This window comes from Mirounga leonina, unplaced genomic scaffold (assembly GCF_011800145.1).
Source record: "Mirounga leonina isolate KUSES-001 unplaced genomic scaffold, KU_Mleo_1.0 Mir_83, whole genome shotgun sequence".
Taxonomy (NCBI): Eukaryota; Metazoa; Chordata; class Mammalia; order Carnivora; family Phocidae; genus Mirounga; species Mirounga leonina.
Genome location: NW_023270826.1, coordinates 1,897,316 through 1,904,985, shown reverse-complemented (window position 1 = coordinate 1,904,985; position 7,670 = coordinate 1,897,316). Strand labels below are relative to the sequence as shown.

The 7,670-nt window shown below is 42.3% G+C and overlaps 1 long non-coding RNA gene across 1 annotated transcript; it reads left to right on the top strand.

Annotated features, from left to right (window-relative positions):
• Nucleotides 1-565: 565 nt before the first annotated feature.
• Nucleotides 566-7,374, top strand: LOC118002819. Its single transcript, XR_004677185.1, has 3 exons — nt 566-626; nt 4,881-4,987; nt 6,458-7,374. It is a non-coding gene; the product is annotated as an uncharacterized LOC118002819 (long non-coding RNA).
• Nucleotides 7,375-7,670: the final 296 nt, after the last annotated feature.

The window sequence follows — 7,670 nt, the reverse complement described above, 5'->3', positions numbered from 1 at the left end:
ACCTGGATTCATCCTTGTGTGGAGAAATGCCAGCACAGAAAGCAGGTGGAAAGAGAAGCAGGCAAAGGATCTAGAAAATCCCTTGAGAGAAACAAGCAGTGAACTTGATAAATTCCAGAAATGAAAGGCAAATGCCTTTGGCAGCTCTTGACACATTCCTGGAGTTCTCTTCACTGACAAGTCAGGTTTATTTTGGGAGAAATGGTTCCCTTTCCTTTGCTCAGCCCTCAAGTCAGATTCCTCAGGATTCTGTGCATGTCCTTCCCTCCTTACTCCGCACAATGAAAAATTAACTACACCATCTCATCGATTCCCAAGTTTATAACCAACACCTATAATCTAATGGCGTTTGACTTTCTGTAGGACTCGCCTCTCTCTCAAGCTTCATACTCAGAGGGAACACTTCGGAGCATTTTCCCGACTCACAGTGACCACTCCAGCGGCTGAGCCTCCCGGGCAGCCATCCTGTGGGATGTGCTCTGGCCTCCAGGCCACAGTTGGTTGAGGAAGGAAGGGGCAGTCATCTGATCCAGGCCAGAGTTCCTTTTTCTCTACACTTGGAATTGGGAGAGAGAGGGCAAAAGATCAACTGACTTTCCTTCTCCAGAGAGCTAGACCTGTAAAAGGTAAGTGAGGCTGGGTTGTGGGGCAAGCCCTTCCCGCAGCAGAGACCCAGGAGAGGCCAGGGCACCAGCAAAGAGAAGGAGTCAGGGTGTGCAGAGAAGCAGTCTGACTCCCGGCCTCAGCGGCTACCCAGCTTTCCAGGTCCCTGTGTCAGGACCTCCCCAAGATCCCACTGACAAGGCACCTCCGCATTCCCATATTTCTCATTTTAGCCTAAGTTAGCATGAGCTGATTTCTGATATTTGGACCCAGAAAGGTACATCGAACTAATAGAGCCACCAGGTCATGCACAAACCCAGATTAATCAACCCCAAAGCATTAGCAGAGAAAATTCTCTCTCCAGAGGAAATCCTGCCATTAGATTTGAGGGCAGCTGAGAACTTTTTTTCTAGGTAGAATTTTTGGAGTTCACTTCAATTTAATTACAGAAAACTTTATTGTTAAATATCATCAGCTTCATTACAGTCATTTGGATCACAGTCCAGCTGTTCTTTATGGATACATAACTTCATATAAATTGGATTTCCCTGTAGGATATGGAGATTATTCCAACTTTTCTTAGAGTGATAACTGAGCTGCAAATTGATAAAAAATTATCCTTATGAGGTTTACCAATAATAATGACGGGAAATATTTCCTTACATGGCATATTACACTGGAGTGTATGCAAATAAAGCCTGTTATTTAAATTTTTAAAGAGCTGCCTTTATCTAATGATACAACAACATAGTATTGATTTGATAACTATCATTTTCTTTTTTTTTTAAGATTTTATTTTTTTATTATTTGAGGGAGAGAGTGAGAGAGAGAGAGAGCATGAGAGGGGGGAGGGTCAGAGGGAGAAGCAGACTCCCTGCTGAGCAGGGAGCCTGATGCGGGACTCAATCATGGCTGACCTGATCATGACCTGGATCCAGGTCATGACCTGAGCCCAAGGCAGTCGCTTAACCCACTGAGCCACCCAGGCGCCCCAGATAACTATCATCTTCTAAAAATGACTTTACAATTGTGTCTTAAAGAACTTAAGAAAGTGAAGAAAAATAGATTCCCATAAGGGTAAAATGTGTGGTAGAGTAGTTAATTTCAAAAGTTTTCAGCAAAGGGAAACTTCAGAAAGTCTCTTTTTACCAGCTATGTGCTAGAATCCTTATTGCAGCATGATCTAAAAACTGGAAACAACCTAAATGTCCAACAATAGGATGTTGGTTAAGTAAGTCACAGAAATCTCTGTAGCTATTAAAAATGATGAGGTTTATAATCATTGATGTGGAAATATATTCACTGGGGAAAAAACAGGTTCTAAAGTGGCAGGCTTCAATCCAATTTTTATAAAATAAGTCAGCAAATAAATAATACTGTATGAATCTGGAGTTTCCAATGATGTATGCCAAAATGTAAATGGCAGTGCTTTTCTCTGGGTGATGGAAATTTGGGTGAATTATTTGAATTTCTAGGTTTTTGTAAGAACTGCCTTTTTAAAACAATGTACACATATTACCTTCATCATTAGAACCAACAGTAATATTATTTTCATTTTTAAAAATCTCAACTTGAAGGGTAGAGTCCAAGAGTTTTGATGTAGAAGGAACAGTAAAAGCTTCCCTCATCCAACTCAACCACTCCCACCCTCTTACTGCCAGTGCTGGAACCCCTTCTGGAAGATTCTGACAGACCATCACCTCATTAATGAATGAATGGGAAACTCACTACTTTCCAAGTATAACAAGATAATTCTGATGACAGCGGAATTCCATTTGGGATGGGAATAGAGTTTGGAGAAATACAGAATACTGGGGGGCAGTAGGGTGCGGTGAGCCCCTAAGACCATGGAGTATACCCATGATCAAGTGCTCTGTATGAGACAAGGGGAATCATTTGTGTTCTTCCTGAAGGGAATGGGAGAGAGCTTTGCAGAGAAAGATGAGGAGAGAGGGCATTTCACAAGCTAGAGAGAGGCTGGGACCACTGCTGCCATCTTTGAGAGAGGCCAGCGGGAGGTCTTTCTACCTAGTGCACCATGAGACTGTTAACTTGGTTTGTTTGGGGTTTTTTTACCCTGTGATGTTAACAGCTCCTTGCCTCTTCTGCTTTGCTTCCTCCCACTCTAATTTTTTTTTAGTGAAAATCACAGTCATGGGTGACTTTAAATCTCAACTGACATGCTAAGAAACAGCACCCAGAGTCGGCATTAACCTCAAGACCAGAACTTGCCAAACTCTCGGTCATAGCTCTATACCCTCACCTGGTGGAAACTAGGGAGGAGGGTCCATCTTGCTAGGGTTCCACAGGCCCAGGCCCCAGTGGGACAGCCTCTCTCACTGTTCCAGCTCTGCTCAGAGCAGCCCCCAATCTGCAACTGACTCCGTGCCTTTGGTTCTGCTCTGTAACAACTCAGTCCGTTTCATCCCCATTCTGAGTGAAAGATAAAGGAAAGATGATGTCCTTGAAATATTAAACCAGAGTAATTTTCATTCCCCATAAGTGGTGTTGTCCTATGACCCCTCACTCGTTGGATCAATGGGTTTGACTACTTCGGGGAAAGGCTGCATACTTAAGTAGAACAAAGTCATTACTCAGCTTAGAGTGTCAGACTAAATGTCTTCAGTTCACAGCAAGATAATTCCAGGCTTTGTTAAGAGAAAAAAAAGGGTTTTGCCTAAATTCAAAAAGTTTTCTTTTCAACACTTAAAGAGCAAAGCTCAGGGGTCTGAGCTCAGACTTCACTAGAATGCTTTGGTCTTCACCCTGCTGTGTGTGTCCCTCTGGGAGTGCATGAAGATTTGCTAAGGGATGCGTGGTCACTGGGGATTTTAAGGGAACGGTTTTCAAAATAATCAACTTCCATGTGTATTCTTTCCTAAAATTAACCTACTTTTAGAATTTGCAGATTACCCTGCTTTTTCAAAGTAGTCTCCTCCTTTGCAAAGGAAAAGCATACCTCTCATTGTCCAGAATCCTACAATAGTACATTGCCCAAGGGTACAAAAACCCCTGGGTCGCCAAATGACTGGACAGTTGGAGAATGCATGCCCCTGAGGGAGGGTTCTTTGGGAGCAGCTCCAGGTGAGCTCCCAGGAAAATACTGAGGGCCATGGGGCCTCAACTCATCCAGGCTGCAGCGTCATCCATGGCTAAGTGCCTCATCTATTTATCTTTATTTCCTTGAATTAGAATTCAGAAGTGATATGGTTGTCATGAGGACTTATATTGAAACATTGACTTTGAGAAACATTGAGAAATAAAATCCAGACTTGTCCAGACAGAAAGTATGGTTGCTTTGGCTGACGGGCTAGATAAGAAAAATTGACTTTGCCAGTTAGGTTCTGCATGGTTATTTTCCATACGTTGAAGGACCAAAATCAAATGTTCTAAGGTTTTAACAAAAATCTTTTTAGAGCATATATATACGATATAAAATACACAGAGGTAACATCTTTTGCAACTATTAAGCATGAGATAAAAATTTTCACATGTCAACCTAAAAGTGTGGAAGCTTTCAGAATTCTTGTAGAGGGTACGAGAGGAAAGTCTGCTACAAAACAGTGTAGAGGAGCACCTGGGTGGCTCAGTCGGTTAAGCATCTGCCTTCAGCTCAGGTCATGATCCTGGAGTCCCAGGAACAAGCCCCACATCAGGCTCTCTGCTCAATGGGGAGTCTGCTTCTCCCTCTCCCTCTGCTCCTCCCTCTGCTTGTGCTCTCTCACTCTCAAATAAATAAATAAAATATTTAAAACAAACAAACAGTGTAGAGAGGCAGGGTAAGGTGGAAACTCATTTTTGGTTAGACATGAAGGGGAAGTGAGGTGAAGGGCAAGAGGTCTTATGTGAATGTGGGAGCTCCCACCCTGGGACAAACCTAAAAATCCAGGAGCCAGTGGGGAGTGGGAAATACTTGGAATGAACAGAAAAATTTGAGAGAATCCAGAGCACAAGGACTTGTTTCTCCCCCTTCAAGACATAGTAGCTGAGGAAAACCTCAAGCATCTTAGCCCAAGACATGAAGTAACCCCAGGGCAGTGGACATGGTGGTAAAGTATCCTTAAGTAGAGAAAGCACTGAGAGACCACCAGGCCTGGCTGCCTATGGCAGTCACGTGAGGTTAAAGAAATTCCCAAGGCCCTACAAGACCCACTGAGGGATGCGCAAGGTGACTAGGAGTTTGGAATGGCCGGATCTTTAGAGGAAGGTGGATGAACTCCCCATGTGCAATCCTACTCCCTCCCCCCTTCTCCTTGCTGTGCCCTGATATCATCCAGGAAGAAGAAAGGAGGCTGGACGAAGGAGGAAACCTGAAGGAGGCAGTTTTAAACCAGCTGTAGGACTCCTAACCCTGCGTCTGTGAATCATCAAATAATTTACACAGGTAACCACTTTTTCATTAGAGTAATATATATAGTCATTGAGTTTTATTTTGTTGTTTTTTTCTCTATTTTCTACTTTTTTTTCTCCAAGTTTTTATCTAAATTCAAGTTAGTTAACATATAGTGTAGTATTGGTTTCAGGAGTAGAATTTAGTGATTCATCGCTTACATATAACACCCAGTGCTCATTACATCAAGTGCTCTTCTTAATGCCCATCACCCATTTAGCCCTTCCCCCCACCCACCTCCCCTCCAACCACCCTCAGTTTGTTCTCTGTAGTTAAGAGTCTCTCATGGTTTGCCTCCCTCTTTGTTTTTATCTTATTTTATTTCTCCTCTTCCCTAATGTTCATCTGTTTTGTTTCTTAAATTCCACATATGAGTGAAATCATATGGTATTTGTCTTTCTCTGACTGACTTACTTCACTTAGTATAATACACTCCACATAATACACCCCACATAATACATACACATAGTTGCAAATGGCAAGATTTCCTTCTCTTTGATGGCTGTATAGTCATTGAGTTTTAGACCTTGAAGGAACTTGAGGATTATCAGCCCTTTTGCTCTCATTTGACAAATATGGAAACTAAAGCCCAGAGCGATCATGTGAGTTGGCCTATGTTTGAGAGCTGGTGGTGACTCCCACTAGCTCAACTAAAGACTGAGTTTTTGGTAGTCCTTTATGGCACCAGCCTTCTAATGCTTTTTAGAACATAAATTCTTCCCACTCAGTTTGGATGCTCTGCAATGTGTTCAGAATACCTCCAGTTTGGCTGAGCTGCTGATTCCTCCTGAGTAGCCAAGAACACCTGACATCTTCTATTGCTTTAATGATACGTGAAGAGAACAATAGTGAAACAAGCTTCGTGAACACTGGTATTAGGCATCATGAAAGCACTTTGCGGTAGGGCCGCCCAACTGAACCTTCAGCAATTTTGGAGATGTTCTATATTGTATTGTGCAATATTATGGCCACTGCCTGTTGACGCTTTTGAGCACTAGAAGTGAAACTAGTATGACTGAGAAACTGAATTTTAGATTTTACTCAGTTTTAATTAATTGTAACTTATATATGCATAATCACATGTGGCAACTGTACTGGACAGTGTAGATTTAGAATATTCATAAAAATGAGGTTCCTCTTCTTTTTCATCACAACGATCAGGAAAGTGGTTGAAACCAATAATTTCTGGCCTACATACCAATGTGTTCCTCAGATCTTTTATCTCCCAATTCTTGAGGAGACAGAATTTTATATTGTGCCAGAACAACAGTCATTCTATGGAAGATCAAACATGTTCCTTTGAAGGCCAAAGGCTGAGCATAAATCTTAGTCACTAGACCAAGATTTATTGGTGTTATTTAATTTTTTATTGACTTTGACTGTGCATGTGATTTTCAAAATTAAATTCAGTTTTAATAGCGTTAACTTCTAATTAATGTTTTCCTAATTCCCCTACATTTTCAGATGATATTTGGTCTCTAGTACTACTGTATCCATTACCTATCGCTGCATAAAAATCATCCCAAAACTTTGTGGCTTAGAACACCAACATCTTCACTGTCACAAGTTTCTGGGGGTCTGGAACCAGGGCACGGCTTAGCTGGATTCCTTGGCGCAGAGTCTCTCAAGAGGCTGCACTCAAGCATCAGCAGAAACTGTAGTCATCTCCAAGCTCGACCAGGGGAAGATGTACTTCCAAGCTCCCTCCTGTGGCTGTTGGCAGGCCTTCGGTCCTGGCTGACTCTTGACGGGAGGCATCAATTCCTTGCCATGCAGGCCTCTGAAGAGTGCTACTCACAACATGGCCTCTGGCTGGTGGCTGCTCTCTGTTCCTTGCCACATGGGCCTCTACACAGAGCAGATCACAACATGGCATCCTGCTTCATCAGAGAGAAGGCAAGAAAAGCCTGAGACAGAATAGGAGCAAAGGGACTGCTCTTTTGTAATCTAATCTCAGAAGTGACATCCCGTCACCTTTGCTGTATCTTGTTAGAGGCAAGTCATTAGATACAGCCTGCACTCCAGGTGAAGGGATTAGACAAGGGGGTGCACATCAGAAGGCAGGGATCATCAAGAATAATGTGAGAAGCTGATCTCCACAACTACTTTAAAGAAGGCTCTTTTCCTTGCTGGTCTAGTCAATCTTGGATCTTAGTTTCAGGGTCAGCCTCCCTGGAGCCACACCAGAATGTGGCTGTGTCCAATGTCACCCACCCGGAATCCAAGACTCCTAAGTTCCTGATCAGTCCTCTGTTTTCTTTCATGCGTGTCTAGTTAGGACCCTAGCACACGTACATGGAGCCCCACAGTGCCAAGCAGAAGAATTTGACTTTAAAACACAGGCTCTAAGGTTTCTAAACAGAAGAGTGCTATGACAGAAGTGATTTTTAAAGAAAGATTAGTGTGATGACTGTAAAGTGAGTTGGAGAGGGAAAGACTGGAAATTACATTAATTCCAATTTATTTACACTTAGCATATTTATGCTCTACGGTTTTGTAGTTTGTGATTGTAAAAACATCCCATGTGTTTTCATAAGTCCTAATAAAATGGTCTTTGAAAGAATTATTCCGGCCAAAAATATTTCAAGTAAAATGCTACATTGGAAAGTCTAAGACCAAGTTTTATGATACACAATATTTTCGCTCGTGCACATTGAAATAAACTCTAAAAATGATC